General features: G+C 44.8%; 1 protein-coding gene across 9 annotated transcripts in view; it reads left to right on the top strand.

Moving 5' to 3' along the window:
• The window catches only part of ATP2B1 (ATPase plasma membrane Ca2+ transporting 1), a 58,766-nt gene that overhangs the window by 728 nt on the left and 43,422 nt on the right, over positions 1–14,616 (top strand). For 3 of the 9 annotated variants that reach the window (XM_072352574.1, XM_072352661.1, XM_072352653.1), the window contains exon 1: positions 831–960. The exons of 2 other annotated variants lie outside the window; for them this stretch is intronic. The gene's annotated coding sequence lies outside the window, so the exon portion shown is untranslated. Of the gene's footprint in view, positions 1–308; positions 463–529; positions 654–830; positions 961–991; positions 1,130–2,820; positions 3,353–14,616 lie in introns of those variants that run through there. 4 more of the 9 variants (XM_072352595.1, XM_072352584.1, XM_072352603.1 and 1 more) reach the window with 4 other exon arrangements.

The raw sequence follows: 14,616 nt of genomic DNA, 5'->3' as shown, positions 1-14,616 counted from the left end.
CCGGCAGGGCGGCCCCGCGCGGTCAGGCCGCCCGCTCACCGGGTCACCCGCCGCACCGCGGTCGGGAGGATCGGCCCACCCCGCCCCTGCGGTCCGCCGCGGAATCCCCGCCCCCCCCCCCCCCCCCCCCCCCGGGCAGTCCCCGGGCCCGGACCCGCCCCGCAGGAGCCGCTCGTGGCAAAGTCACCATCCCCCGGAACCCGCCGGGCTCCATCAAACGCCGAGGCCCCGCCCCGCGACGTCATGGAAACAAGCGCGTCACCTCCCGCCCGCCAGTCAGGGCGGCGCGGGGCCGGGCCGAGGCCAGGGACTCCGCCCCTGCCGGCTCCGTGCCTATCGCGGCGCGTCCCCTTCTGCCCCCCGAGGGCCGCCGCACGTCGGGACCCCCCTCAGGCGGCCGCGCGAGGGGCACCGCCACGTGACGGGCGGACGGCGAGGGGCGGCGGGCGCCGGTAGCGGAGGGTGAGCGGCCGCGAGCGGGCGGGCGAGTGGGCGGGAGGCGCGCTCGGCCCGGCCCCGCCCCGCCCGGCTCCGCTCCGCCCCGCCGGGCTCCTGTAGCGGTCGCTGTGCGGGGCTCGGGCTCCGCGGCGCGCTCGGCGCTGCCCGGTGCGTGCGGCACGAAGCGGGCGGCGGCCCCGGAGCGCCGCCGGAGGGTGAGTCCGGCTGCGGCCGGCGGGGCGGCCCGAGTCTCCCCCCCCCCCCCCCTCCCCAACCCCCCGCCTTCCTCCGCCTCCTTCTCGCCTCCCCCCCCCCTCCCTCCGCGCCGGTGCCCCCTCCCCGCCCCTCCCTCCCTCCCCAATTCGGTCCTGCGCCCCCGCCCCTTCCCCTCCCTGCTCCCTCCCTCCCGCGGCCGCAGGGCGGGGGCGGCGCGGCGCGGGGACCTCGCGCTCGGCGGGCGGGCGGCGGCAGGGGCAGCTTCGCGGGCGCCTCGTCCCGACCGACGGCGGGGGCGGCCCCGAGGTAAGCGCGACGGGCGGGCGGCGGCTGCCGGGGCGCCTCAGATCGGCTGCGTTCGGCACGGCTCTGCTCCGCTCTCTCCGCAGCGGCGCGCCGGCAGGTGCAGGGGCTCGGCGGGGTGGGGGCCGCGGGGCCGGGGCGCCCCCGTACCTCCCGCTGCGCCCCGCAGGAGGTAACCGGAGCGCGCGGCGCGGCGTGACCTTGAGGGCAGCGGATGCGGGGCCGAGCGGGAGCTGCCGCACGGCCGCGCGCGGATTAAGGTGGCGGCCGGGGGGAGCGGCCGTGCGAGCCCCGCGTTGCCGCACCCCGGGAGGGAGGCGGGGATGGAGCGCGGCGCATCGGGGAGGGTGGGAGCGCGCCGCGGCCGGAGCGCCTCGCGCGGTGCGAGTAACCTTTGGATGGGCACCACGTGAGGCCCGGAGCGGCGGTGGCGGAGCGGCCGCGGGTCCGGGAGGAGCGCTCCTCCGAGTGCCGCTGTGGAGCTGCGTTGGGGCGCTGGGCAGCGGCGGGCGGGAGCGGGCCGCGGCGCTCAGGCCCCTGGGTGGCGGATGGTACCGCGCGGGGCTGCCGCGATCCGCAGTCAGCGCGAGTCTCTACCGGCGCTGGACGGGCATTTTTCCTTTTCATTTTTATAATTAAATGGAAAGAGAAGGGAAGGGTGATGCGTAGCAGCAAGTCTTAAGGGGCTTCTTTTTTTTTTTTTTTTTTTTTTTTTTTTTTTTCTTCGCGTTTTTCTTAACGCAGGAAATATCAGTTCCGTGCGGCGTTGGTAGCTGTGTAAATGGATGCGACGGGCTTTCCATCTCGCCGTCTGGCAAACTGCTGTGCATCGCAACCCGGCTCGCTCAGGGAGCGTTCCCGGTGCGGGTGTGCATCGTAGCGCCGAGGATGGGGAGGGGGGGGACGTGCACCTGGGGACATGCAGGGCACGTCCCTGCCGGCAGCGGGTCCCGGCTGAGCTCTCCTGGCATCGTTTGTCACTGACAGCCATTTACCTGGCTGGGGGGAGGGCTGCAGCGTGTCAATAGAAAGCCCCACCACTTCCAAAGGTGCTGCATGCTTAGTGCCCGAAGGTCCTGAGGAGTTGGGGTCCAGATGGTGTTTTTAGGTGGTTAAGAAGACGCTGACTCGGTAAACCTAGCAGCCCTCGGCTCGTGGCACAGTGTGTCACAGGGTGGGAGCTCTGCCTACGGCCGGTGTGATTTATTCCCCTTTCCGTATGTTGGACCTTATCAAGGATTTGTTCCAAACACCACGAATAAGGAATTCCTACAGAAGTAAATTCGTGTATCTTTAAACTGTGGACTCTGTTGGCAGGAATGGCGTCCAGTGTACTAGAACTGCAATACTTATGGCATAATGAATGGAAACTCTCCTAGTGTCAGTGGAAAAAGTGGTCACTGAATTCAGTCAGGGAAAAATTCATGCGCTTAAATGTAAAATTTCTGGTCTGGAAGAGGGTTGTTGGGTCGTTCCATTTATCGCTCTTCTGTTCATTATGATCGCCCACCCAGGTGGGGTGGTTTGAAGAAAACAAGGATCCTGTGTTCTTACAGGCACGTGCGGGTTTTCTCAATCGGTCTCGCTGTCTTGGTGCTGAATGCAGGGCTACTACTTCGATTCATTCAAAAAAAGAGTGCTGCCTGTGGTGCGGGGCATTAGAATGGCACAAGGGGAAGGTAATTGTGTTGGCGGTGTGGCTGCACTCTGTATGCATGCATGCAGTGACTCAGTGCTGCATATTAAGCAGACATTGTGCTTGGGAATTTCAAGCACACAGCAGACAGTGTCGCTTTAGCGTGGGTTCAGATGCTGGTCTTGGTTTCTTACCACGTTGCGTTGCATACAGATAATGGCATAACCAAAGGGTCCCCATTCGCACCACACACAGCTAATAACCTGTGACAGATTCTGCCAATTCAAACACTCTGCTGTCTAATGCTGGAGTCTCATCTAGAGATTGGCCCTTTCCTGCACCGAAGTACAGAGGACATCTGTCAGCTGTTAACATTGAGGTACTCTCAACCAAGCCGTAGGAGCTGAACAGGAAGCTGAGGGGCTGGTAAATACCTTGCAGCTCACCATCATAATGGTCTGTAATTATCATTATTATTATTTTTTAACTGAGTTTATTCAGAAGAGAAGAAGAGCATGACAAACTGGAAGAAACAGTCACGAGATGAAGACATTGAAGTCAAATAAATGTACTTATGCTTGGAAGACTTGATTTTGCCTTTGTTTGAGATCTTGGAGCTGGGAACTCGCTATTAACTGACAAGTTCAAAATGGGCTTGGCACAGCAATCAATGACGTGCTGCAGCAAGCAAGTCTGCCTTGACAGAAGGGTGGACAAGATAACCTAAAGTATCTTCTAACTCAAATTTCTTCCATTAAGGTAGACTAAATATTAATGGCACCAAGCATTCTTTACCACTGAAATGTGACCTCAAGGATGTCTTTTGTTGTTTGAACCGTTCACTTTCATATACGTTCTCCTCAATTTTTGAAGGAAAAATAATGTTAGTGCTGGAAGGAGGCATTTCTTCCTCAAAGTCACCTTTCAGTCTGCAAAATTTTATCTAATGCAGATTAATGAATGGCAGTGATTAGCCCAGAGCATTTCAATGTAGGTTTTATTTTTGAGAAAGAAGGAACGCAGTCTGAATCTGTAGCAGATTATTTTTGTACGAAAGTACCTGCTTATCTTCTTCCAAAAGGATCAGTACAATTATATTCATATATTCCTAAGTATTCCCAGTGTTTCCTAAAATGAATAATAAGGGGGAAAAAAACCCAAGCATGTTAAAAGCTGCTGTTCAGGAGATACAGATCTTTTTGTGGTGTATTTTAATTAAAAACTAGATAAAATCTAGGAACTGCAGTATTGTGCCCAAAAATCCAACATGAGCTTTTCCTACCATCTTGCTATAGTGCATACAATAGTCTTAAATGGGTTTATTTTCTGGTACTCAACCTGTTGCAGTTATTATTGAGGGTGCCATTTTTATTTCTCCTTACAATGTCAACTTATTGAAGAACAAGGAGGGCTGCAGACATAAAGAATGCTGTTGCCTGTGTAAAAAATGGAAGTGAATCTATGATGGCTTACATACAGGAAGGTTATCTCTAACGTGTGCTAATTAATAATTAGTAATCTAATTGAAAGTGGCTTGTCTTTAGGTTTGGATTTCTTCACTGATGCGTAACTAATTTTATTCCTATTCTTTTCCCCTAATTTTGGCTTCAAATAGCAAATAAGATCATGCTCACTGATTGCATGGCGATGTGATAAATAATAAGGATCTGAGATCATGCTAACCTCACCCAACATCTATGTCCATTTGTAAAAAGCAAAACCATGCTTTGCACGTGTCCTGTTTCAGAGATGCTTACAGAAGATGAGAACAAGAACCATTAGTATAGATAGGAAGAATTTCTGGGGACTATCGTGTATAAAGAAATCAGTTGGCAGAAAATGAGGCAGTCTTATGTGGTACAGTTGCACCTGTTCACGCTGAATGTATTTTCAACATAAGTACACAGCACTGTCCAGTTTGTAGTTTATTTCTAAACCATCAAGCTTTCAAATGCAGTTTAAAAAACGAGTTTCTAGTTTTCATGACAGGTTTCATTTGATATGTACAGTAAATTTGAGAGATCTGCCTGCTCAAGCTATTCATATTCCAGTAAACATTATGAAAGTGATTTCTGCTGCCACTTATAAATCTTATTCTAAATGACAGATGACAGCAGGAGGTGTTATTAGTTTAATTCTGGTGAATTGCAAAGTAGGCATGAAGCTTTCTCGGTTGGTATTTCAAAGGTCTGGTGGGAGAAGAAATGTAAAGAAAATGTAGGAGGTGTTTAAAAAAAAAAAAGAAAGAAAAAGAAAAAAAAAAAAAAAGCCAGAAATAGCTTTTAAAAATAAAGGCAAATTACTTTTCTCCAGTAGTAGATGAGATGCAGAAGTATGTTACATGGCAAATAACATCTGCCCTGTCTTTAGGGGGTGAATGGATCGAGGAAGAAGATATACTCTTATGTTAGTGCTGTTGCCAACTGTAGTCTGCAGTTGCGGATGGCCTAAATAACCCTTGAGGAGGACAGGACTGATAAGCTTTGCTGGCCAGTTTTGCCATTTAAAGCATGATTGTTGTGTCTCAGCGCAAGGGTAATGTTGGTTTATTTTTGAATTTTAATTTTAATATAGTTTTGAAGGAAAAATCCAAGGAAGTTCCGGCATGACGTGACCTTCAACTTACGGTTAACTTCTGTCTTCTGTGCATCCCAGTCTTTCAATACTGCTTACAAGCTGGACGCCACCTTCATTCCCAGTGAGCACAGGAAACATCATGTTCTTGAAACGCGCTTCTGCGGAGCCTATCGCTTGTAATCTGCTACCCTTACTTGTGCCCTTATATTCACAGAAAGATAAGGTGGCAGTAGGGAATACAACACTATTAGGTTCTGACCACTTGGTGTACAGTGTCCTGTCTATGAAGAAGAGGCTTGAGATGTACCAGTCTCAGAGCAGCTGATAGCGACAAACTCCATCACATGGCAGGCAGGGTGATTCAGCCACTCGTACTTTTCATATTGTTTGGAAACAGAGGTACTGAGGTACCAACATGCCAACTTTGCTGTTGCTCTTGCTATCATTGGTTCCAAAGAATGCTTATTAATATATCTTTCTTACCACCTTATTCATATAAACACACAAAGCCAATACTTCAAGCAGAAGTCTAACTTCCTGGGACTTAATCTAGGATTCACAGCAGTGTATTATTTTTTTCTGAATGTCTTCATTTAAACTCATCTTTTAGTATTCATTTTGATGTTCTGGATCTGATGATCTTGGCCACCTCTAAAGAATGTACAGCAGTGAAAAAAAATTGAACGTTCCTTGCCCTGGAGTTATAGGTGTGCCATTACATAGCAATCATACAGCCTTTTTAACATCATTTGACAAGTGACTGTCTTGTGTGCATGGTTCTTTCAGGGTTGCTCCTGTGTATGTGCAAATATGGGTATATGCTGCTTATGATATCTTCTTTGGCTCCCCAAGCAACTGCATTTCTAACAAAAACCAAGACTACTCAGGTCTTGTGTAGTAAGAGCTCCCCCCCTCCCCCCCCCAAAAAAAAAGGAAGGGATCAGCTGTGCATGATAGAATAAACTATCAGTCAGAATATCTCCCTGGATTTGAAACAAATTGAAAACAACTGATAGCTCCTTCTGGGGAAAAGTGGAAGAAGAGATGCATCAGCTGTGCATAGTGGAATTTTACTACCATAGAAAGAAATAGCTATAGTGTTCTTCTCTCTCAGTTGACACAAAGAGCTTAGCAGCTAGCAGTAAATCTTGTGACTACTGCAAATTTTCATTAGGAAGACCTGTAAGATAGAATAAACTGTGAAGAAGATGGTTGTTGTTATTCCTTGAAAACTGAGAGAGAGCTTACATGGTGGATCTTCCAATAAATGAATCTTTCAAATCTTAAACAAACTAATTGCTAGTCACCTTTATTAACACTAAGATGTTTTGGTTTGTTTGTTTGTTGTTTCTTCTTATTCTGGAGATTGTATCGTGGCCTTCTCCAGCAGCTATGCTAACGAGCATTTTCCAAGAGACTGCAAGGACAGTGAGACAACCTCTTCTCTGCTTCCCTCTTTGGCTTGTCACCCTGTATAGAAAGTTCGTTAGTGTGGCTGAGGGAGCTAGATAGCTGTTTTCACTTCCACCTTGTTCCGAGCTTCTCTGTAATTTTCTCTTCCTTTTTGCTAGTTCTCAGTTGCCCCTTTGGCTTGCTGCACCACTTGTTCTTGTATCTTGCTCAGAGAATGCGTTCCCCATGACAGGAGGTGAGAGGTAAGACTCACAAGAGGTAAGCAGCATAGTGCAAGTGTTCAGGTAGCTGGTGTGGAAACACGTGTCCTTGTGTATCTGTCAGGTGAAGCTGCTTGCTGGAAAGCAGTGACCTTTTCATAGGAAAGAGGCCAAAGTGGCTGCTCTGACAGCAGATTGGAAAGTCACTGGAGACCAGCTGTCAACTAGTGGCTTTCCAGAAAAAGGTTTGAATTTATCCATAAAAATCTTTGCACTAACTAGAATTTTAAAGAATACTGCAATCTGTTTGCTGTGTGCTTTAGTGACTTCTAATGCAGCAGTGGAGAAAATGAAGAATCACTATTCATACGGTGCATCCAGACTTGCTTTCTGAGGATTTGCTTAGATAAGACTGAGGAGTCTTATCTAGAGACAGTAAATAGAGGCAGTAAATGGATAGAAAACCTGGCAGGTATGGTCAGCCCTTAAGTTATAGTTTTTTTGAATCTCCCCATACTATTTAGGTACTAAGCAGAAGGTTAATGTGCACATTGATTTATTCTTTTTTTTACTCTTTCACTTCAATATAGATGCCATTGCTATTACTGTGGAGTCACTTTGTGCCTAATTGTTTTTTCATGTTGCTTGGATCCGCTGATTTTGTTTTTGTTCTTCACTTGGGAATGAAGTTGGTAGTACAAAACTTTGAAGCCTATGGAACATAATGCAAATCAATACTTAAATTAGAACACTGTCTAGCAACCTCACCCCTGCGAGTTAGTGTAAAACATTAAATGATTTAAACTGGCTAGCAGTGTCTGTGCCAGATAGCTTTCAAATACATCTATCTGAGAAGCTGGAGACTGATAGTTTGAGAGGGTAGGGAAGTTATTAAACCGCTGGTAACTCACTGATTCCAGCTGTCTTCTGCTTTGTTAACAACTCAGATCACTTTAGTTTGTTTTCACCTGCTTCAGCTCTGAAATCCATGTAGTTGAGTGACAGCTATCGTCACATCTGACAGTGAGCTTACTTTACATAGAGAAATGCCTTCAGGTCTTCCTGAAGTCCCATTTCAGCAATGTGTTTTGATAGGTGGTGGATCTGACTGTGATGACAGCAGATCTAGAGGCCTGTTGAACTGGAGCTGTACCTACCTAGAATTTGAGAAAAGCATGGTCTCCTGCCTTTTTTGTTATGTTCTGCTTATTAGTTGGTTTCTGTTAGTGGAGGCATTCTTGAGTGGAGCTGCCCATAAGATGGAGACAGACACTCAGTACACATCAGTTTATAGGAGCTTTTTGAAGTAGCTTTAGTATGACCATGCGTATCTGAAAATAAGTGTATCTAGCAGTGGTAAGGATATAATTTGCTTGTGAGTGAGCAATTTGCATGTGGCTTCCTCTTACCAGCAGTGCTAGTACCAGTACTGGGCAGCAGCTTCTAGAAAATCCCTCAGAAAATGTTGCTTAGGTTGTTTCAGTTATACAAAGTTTGACATCCTAAAGTTACAGTATGAACTTAGGCTACCCCAAAACACAGGAAGTCAGTTTACCAGATGGAAAAATACAACGCATGGTATGCCTGAAGATTTTACTTCATGTTTTCTGGAAAGATATGGCACTGTTTTAATTGGTGAACTTGTTGGTCCTAAACTAAGATGCTGCATTTGCACAGACTGAACTTTTTTGTTCTCGTTCTATTACTGAATTTAAAGCTAAAGAAATGAATACGGAGAACAAAACTATGTTATTAATCTTGGGCTATGTGTTCTGAAGTTCACAAAGTTGATAGTTTGGTCATAAAACCAGGCGATTTTGTTGCAAGCTTCTGATAGGTGTTGCCAGAGGCTTCTCCTGAACGTGGTTGAGGTGACAAATTAGAAAGACTAAGGAAAAGCTTTCCTAGCTGCAGTGGTTCAGAGTAGCTGGAAATGGTGCTATGCATCCAGTATTTGGCTGCTAGGTAGCCCATGTCCCTGTGGGTGGTAGTGGCTGTCCTAGGACTTAGCCATGCCAAGTGCTTGCCTTGCCGCAGGCAAAAAAGCAGACTATGTCATGATGCTGTAATATGTTTCAGCCTATGGAAGGTCAGCAGAGCCATTTCTGCCATCCTATGCCTTGGATAGAACTGTTTCATGTGACATTTGAATCTGGGGCCTCTGGTTGGGGAGGTCTTTAAGGAAAGCCTCAGGCATCTAGGGTATGATTCCTTTCTAAGCAGGCCTACAAAAACACTGGAGAAGGATTTGCTATCAGGGAGTCTTACTGGCAGGAAAGAGCTGATGGCTTTGAACTGTATGAGAGTAGATTTAGATTAGATATTAAGAACTCTTCTCTATGAGATTGGTGAGACATTGGAACAGGCAGTGAAGTTGTGGATGCCCCATCATTGGAAGTGTTGGAGGGCAGGCTGAATGGGGTCCGGGGCAGCCTGATCTAGTGGGTGGCACCCCTACCCCCAGGGTCTGGAATTAGATGAGATCTGTGGTCCCTTCCAACTAAAACCATTATGTGATCTTGCCATAAACAAGTGGGTGTTGGCTGAGTGCAGTTGAGGTCTAACCCACCCAAAGCAGCATTAGGCAGACCATGGTCTGTTTGGTTCAAGAGAAAAGATGTGTTCTCAAGGCAACATCTGAGATTATGTTCTGTTTTGCATGTCTGCAACAAACAGAAGAATCTAGCAAAGAGTATGATAGTTGGGGACCTTGTGTACATGAGGCTGAGCAAGCTGGCTGTGCTGCTTTGAAAGGAGGATGAAGGGCACCTTAATATTGTTGTCTTCTCAGGGATATTGTAAAGAAGGTACAACTGGACTTTTTTTCCTTTTTGGCCAGGAATGAGCAGAGAGGTGAGGAAAAGAGCTTCTGTGGTTGGCTTGTGCTACTGAAATTCGTGCTGCTCTGGGACAGGGCAACCTCTGCCAGTCCATTGACCTTCAGAAGGAGCCACATGCATTGCTTCTGTCTTCTTGTCACTAATTCTCATCTAGGTCTGTTCCCTGACCTTGTAGTCAGGTGAGCGTTAGTGCCTGCACAGGCCAGGGCACGGGGCTATACCTTCTGGCAGCTGGCTGAGTTCGGATATTCCTAAACTAACTGTGAAACCACGTCCTCACTCTTGCATGTGCTTGCTTTTACATGGTAATGTATCTGCTCGATATGCTAATTCATGCTGTTAGCATTGGTAGTGCAATCCTTGCCTCTTGCATAACCACTTCAAAAACCGAAACTAGTCACTCTAGGCCTCTTCTGCTACTGAAGAGGCTTAAGTACTGCTGAGATGAGATTCATGTGACTGTTTTAGATTGTGTCCTAGACAGCTGAATTTGATCTTTTGGCAGGAGCTCTAAATCTTTTCCCAATTTAATATGGGGAGAAAAAAAGCCTACGGTACCCACCTTAGCATTACTGTTCAGTCAGGTGGATCTTACACACAGTGGTAAGAATGTAAACTTTTAACCCCTGTAATTCAAATAACAAATGTCAATACAGCTCTCCATTTGATAAAGTGGGGATGAAGAAGAATAAAACTATAACTGTTTCCTAAAAAGTAAAGTTTTTTCATCTGCTACATGCTATTTTTACTTATTTAAGTATCAATTTTTAGGGAGTCATTAATATTGGAATCGGAAATTATATAGAGAAATTATACAGCAGCATGCTAAAGGTGTTAAGCTTTTCAAGTTAAAATGGAGATAACAGCAGACCTTCATTGATACTCTACGTATATTTACGTGTAGTTGTTGGATATCATTCTACAGCAAATTCCACAGAGCTGTACAAGAAAAAAGTACTCTGTACATTCCAGTGTTTTAAGGAGAGTTTCAGTGCTTTTTTTTGTACCCCGCTTATTTCATACATGAATTGCACTGTAAGTTACTGATTAGAAGTCTTAGCTACTAAAATGTAAAAGGCATTTTAAGTGCAAGGATGTGCTTATTTTTTAGGAGTAATACAGAAGCTTGAGGTGAAGTACATATTGTTGTCAGTGAAACGGTTCTTTGTATCTTCAAGTTATGCCTTTTCTATTTTTTTTTCTTTAAGAAATTACTCATGATACACCAGTTGCAGGATTAACTACATTTCTGGCATTATATTCAACAAATAAATTGCTACTTGAATGTAAATTCCTGGTATTAATCTTGGTTATTGCACCTGTCTGGCTTCTCAGATGTTGAATTCAGCAGTATCTTTTGAAAAACGCGTATTTCCTGAGAGTATGGTTTATCTTGATCCTCATATATATCATCTTGCTTGTGTCAGAAGAAGCAGGGTTTTTCATGCTGTCATTGTTCTGTATAAAGTGTACTGTGCATCCTGACCGTGGTCCTGGGAACAGGACAATGTGAGCAAAAAGGAAGTAGTGCTTAAGTCCTGTGTTTTTAAAGTAAAAATACAATGCGGTTTTCCTCCATGCAAGGGAGAAACTGTAGCTATATGACCTTTAACCATAAGATCTGCAAGGCAGGAACCTGTTAGGTCCACGTTGACTTACTCATTTAACAGATCTAAAATGGAAAAATGAAACTACTTTCCAGTAGTAAATGGGGAGAGAGAGCAGCCATCTAAATTATCAAAGTATGTTTCTCTTATTTAAACCTAAAGCGAGTGCTAAATTGTATTGCTCTAGGGACATTCTTCTTGGCGAGGTAGTGCTGGTGATTAAAGATCTAATGATTGAAAGTGAATTGATAATGATTGATGTGAAGTTTAAAAAGATTGAAATTTGCCTTTTCTTTGGGTGGGTACCTAGAGCTCAGAAGATGGCAAAAGCTATCCATCTGTCTTGAAGCCTGTTCCTCTTTCAGGCCTTTTTCACAGCTACTGCTGTGTCAACTCCATTCAGTTACAATTGCCAACTCCACAGCTGGCTGGTCAATCAAAATGCTAAATAGAGAAGCTGTGCTTTTGCTTCAGAGGATGTAGAAAACCAGATTTGCAACTGTGTGTGTGCCTCTGGGAACACAGCAGGAAGGCTGAGCCTCTTGTTGTGTTTCTGACCAGATACAGTGCGCATCCTACTTTCTTGACTTTTAGTTGTACTGAGCTTCAAGTATCTCACTCTCTGAAGTTCACGTGAGCTGCTTTTTAATATGTGAACTACCAGCGGGATTTAGCCTTCCTATAAACGAGAAATGGCAGAATCCATACAGTTTACCAGCTTAAATTGTAGCTATGTTTTTGGGTTTTGTTTTTCTACTGACACGTTAAGCCATCAGACTTAAGATAATTGTTGCTACTGTTAGAGTTGCTCCTGACATTATTGTCAGATACAGATCTTTGAGATGTGACTACCAGTTGGGGACTGAAAACGAATCACTTGCTCTGCTCGCTGCTGATGTGAAAGCCAGAAGTTCTTAGCTTGTTTTTAAACCAGTTGTGTAACGTTTGCAGGTGCAGTCCTTTTACTGCTTTCACATGAGGTATTTCTTCCACAGCTGGTAAGTAAAATGATGTCTGTACTCCCTCTGCTGGCTCTGCAAAAATAACTTTCTTGAGATGAAATAGCCAAGTAGTACCTCTCAAAGAGGTATAAGTGAAATGCTGACTTAAAAACTGGTTGCAGAATGCAAGAGGAGTTTTCTTGAAAAATGGGTCAACAAGTAGTTACTGAAAGCTAATCAGGTGTCTCAGATGCTATCTCCTGCTATAATGGTAAACACTGGTGTTGTATATACCTTTGTACTTGAGTATGGTCTGTTTTTGTTTGTCACTGATTGGATGGGGCTATCCAAGCCAAAAATTAAACATATGTACGAGTATGCATACATGTGAGCCCAGATTCTGAATTTAGGCTTTGTAGTTATTTTACACTACGTATGAAGAAACACATGAGGAAATGATGTCTGGAAGCCTCTCATGGGAGAACAGACAACTTACATCTTTCAATGAAGTACAGTGCTTTGTGTGTCCATTTATTCTCAGATAATAAATAAAGCTGTTTGTTCCAATTGAAATCAAACATATGCTTGTTCAATTCCATTCTGTTTTCTTCTCTTTTTGGTATTGTTATTATGTCTCATACTACCTTTCTTGTTACTTCTGCTTTCTGGAATTTGGGGGTGATATAACAGTTTTAGAGGACTGAGGGAGAGCCTTCTGTGCCATCCTGGTATGTAAGAAGTCTGGGAACCCTGGAAAAATGAGCTAGATTGCCTTTTAACATTTGTTAATTCAGGATATCACTGAACAAGAACCCCTGAGCCTTACAATGCAGAGCCTGGCTTCTTATTACTGAGTCTGAGGGTGTATTCTGGCTTTTCATGCCTGCAAGGTGCATTTCCTGGAAAACACACAGTCTTTTGTCCAGGCATTTGGTAGTAAAATTCATGACTGTCAAATATTTCAGAGCCGTGAGATTACCATGCAAGCCTTATTTAAGAATTCAATTCTAGTCAAGCACTCTGTCTCTTCCTGCTAGATGTCTCTTTTAGTATACCTGAGGCTGTATCTGCAGGTACCTTTAGGCACTGTTGTACCTAAAAGTGACTGCTTGGCTCTGTGACAGCAGGCAGTTGCTTAGATTTTCACACAGGAGCTGGAACAACTCCTTTTCCTTTCTTTTTTCCCTGTTGGTCACTGCTCACCCTGCTGTTTATCCCACTCTTCCAGTTTTTCCATTTGGACATGCTTTTGTAGGTTAAGGCCCTAGAGTTCAACCCTATGACCAGTCTATCCTGCAGTCAGAATGTAGACTTTCATTGGCATGGTAAATCATTTTTGTTTTTATATACAGAGATGTATTTTAATAATGTTAACAAGTAAATCACAGCTTGCTGACCTGCTTAATAGGGGCTGTAAATTTTGACTTAATAATGCTTGCTTTAAACCCAGGTCTTGTCAGGCAAGAACAGCTAGGAGTTCTCAGTGCACAGGGAAATGCTTCATTTTCTAGGAAGGCCTAATATGGTTTTTACTCCCTAACTTAGCGGTATCTGAAACTTCTCAGAATAGCTTCAAATAATAAAATATCCTAAAATAGCTTTTGTTTAGGCTTTCTTTGAACAGTTTTACTGTGAGATAATTAAGTACTTGAAAATAGTTGCTCAGTGAAAAATGCCTTTGACAGCTAATGTCCTATTTTAATAATGGTTTCTCAACAAAAGAAGTAGTGTTTTAGTAAGCACCTGCTTTTTGAGTTTTGAGGAAGAAAGCTGTCTCAAGATGGTCTGTGTTAATTACATACATGAGGCAACATGCCTCTAACTAGCTTCTGGTTTTGACAGACAGCTGTATAACTGTCTCACAGTTTGTTCCTTCACACTTAGTTTGAACTTGACTTCTGGCAGTAATGCTGCTTGATAACATTGCATGGTTATTTTACATAAATAACTGCTGGATACGTGCTCAAATACCAACAAGATTGACTGTTTATCACTCACTCTCCAAAAACCCACAATTTCATGCTGTTTTGTGGAGATAGAAATTTTAATGATAGGAATGAAGATGTGCAAAAATCTGCATCCCTTAGCAGGGCTGTATCACACTTAGAATCAATTGTTTATTAATAGGCTGAGTTTAATAGAGTCTTGCATGTCAGTTTCAGTATTGACTCTACAGTTGCAGCATACAAAGAAGCATGTAAACATTCAGTATAAACACTTATGTTCTGAAAATGAGCTGGAGCCATTGTCTATAAGTTGTGCTTATAAACTTGTGTAAGTTGTCACAGACAGTTATCTGTTCTAAAGTATCCTTTCCCCTTAGAAAAGGAGAATGCAGCAGTGTTATAGAGAAATTCATAATTTCAGTACTTTAAAACTTGGTTTCCAAACCTGCTTGATGCAGTATACAGACCTGAATATGCACATAACTTCAATGACCTAAAT

This window comes from Excalfactoria chinensis, chromosome 1, assembly GCF_039878825.1.
Source record: "Excalfactoria chinensis isolate bCotChi1 chromosome 1, bCotChi1.hap2, whole genome shotgun sequence".
Classification (NCBI taxonomy): domain Eukaryota; kingdom Metazoa; phylum Chordata; class Aves; order Galliformes; family Phasianidae; genus Excalfactoria; species Excalfactoria chinensis.
This window is presented reverse-complemented; position numbering and strand designations above follow the sequence as displayed.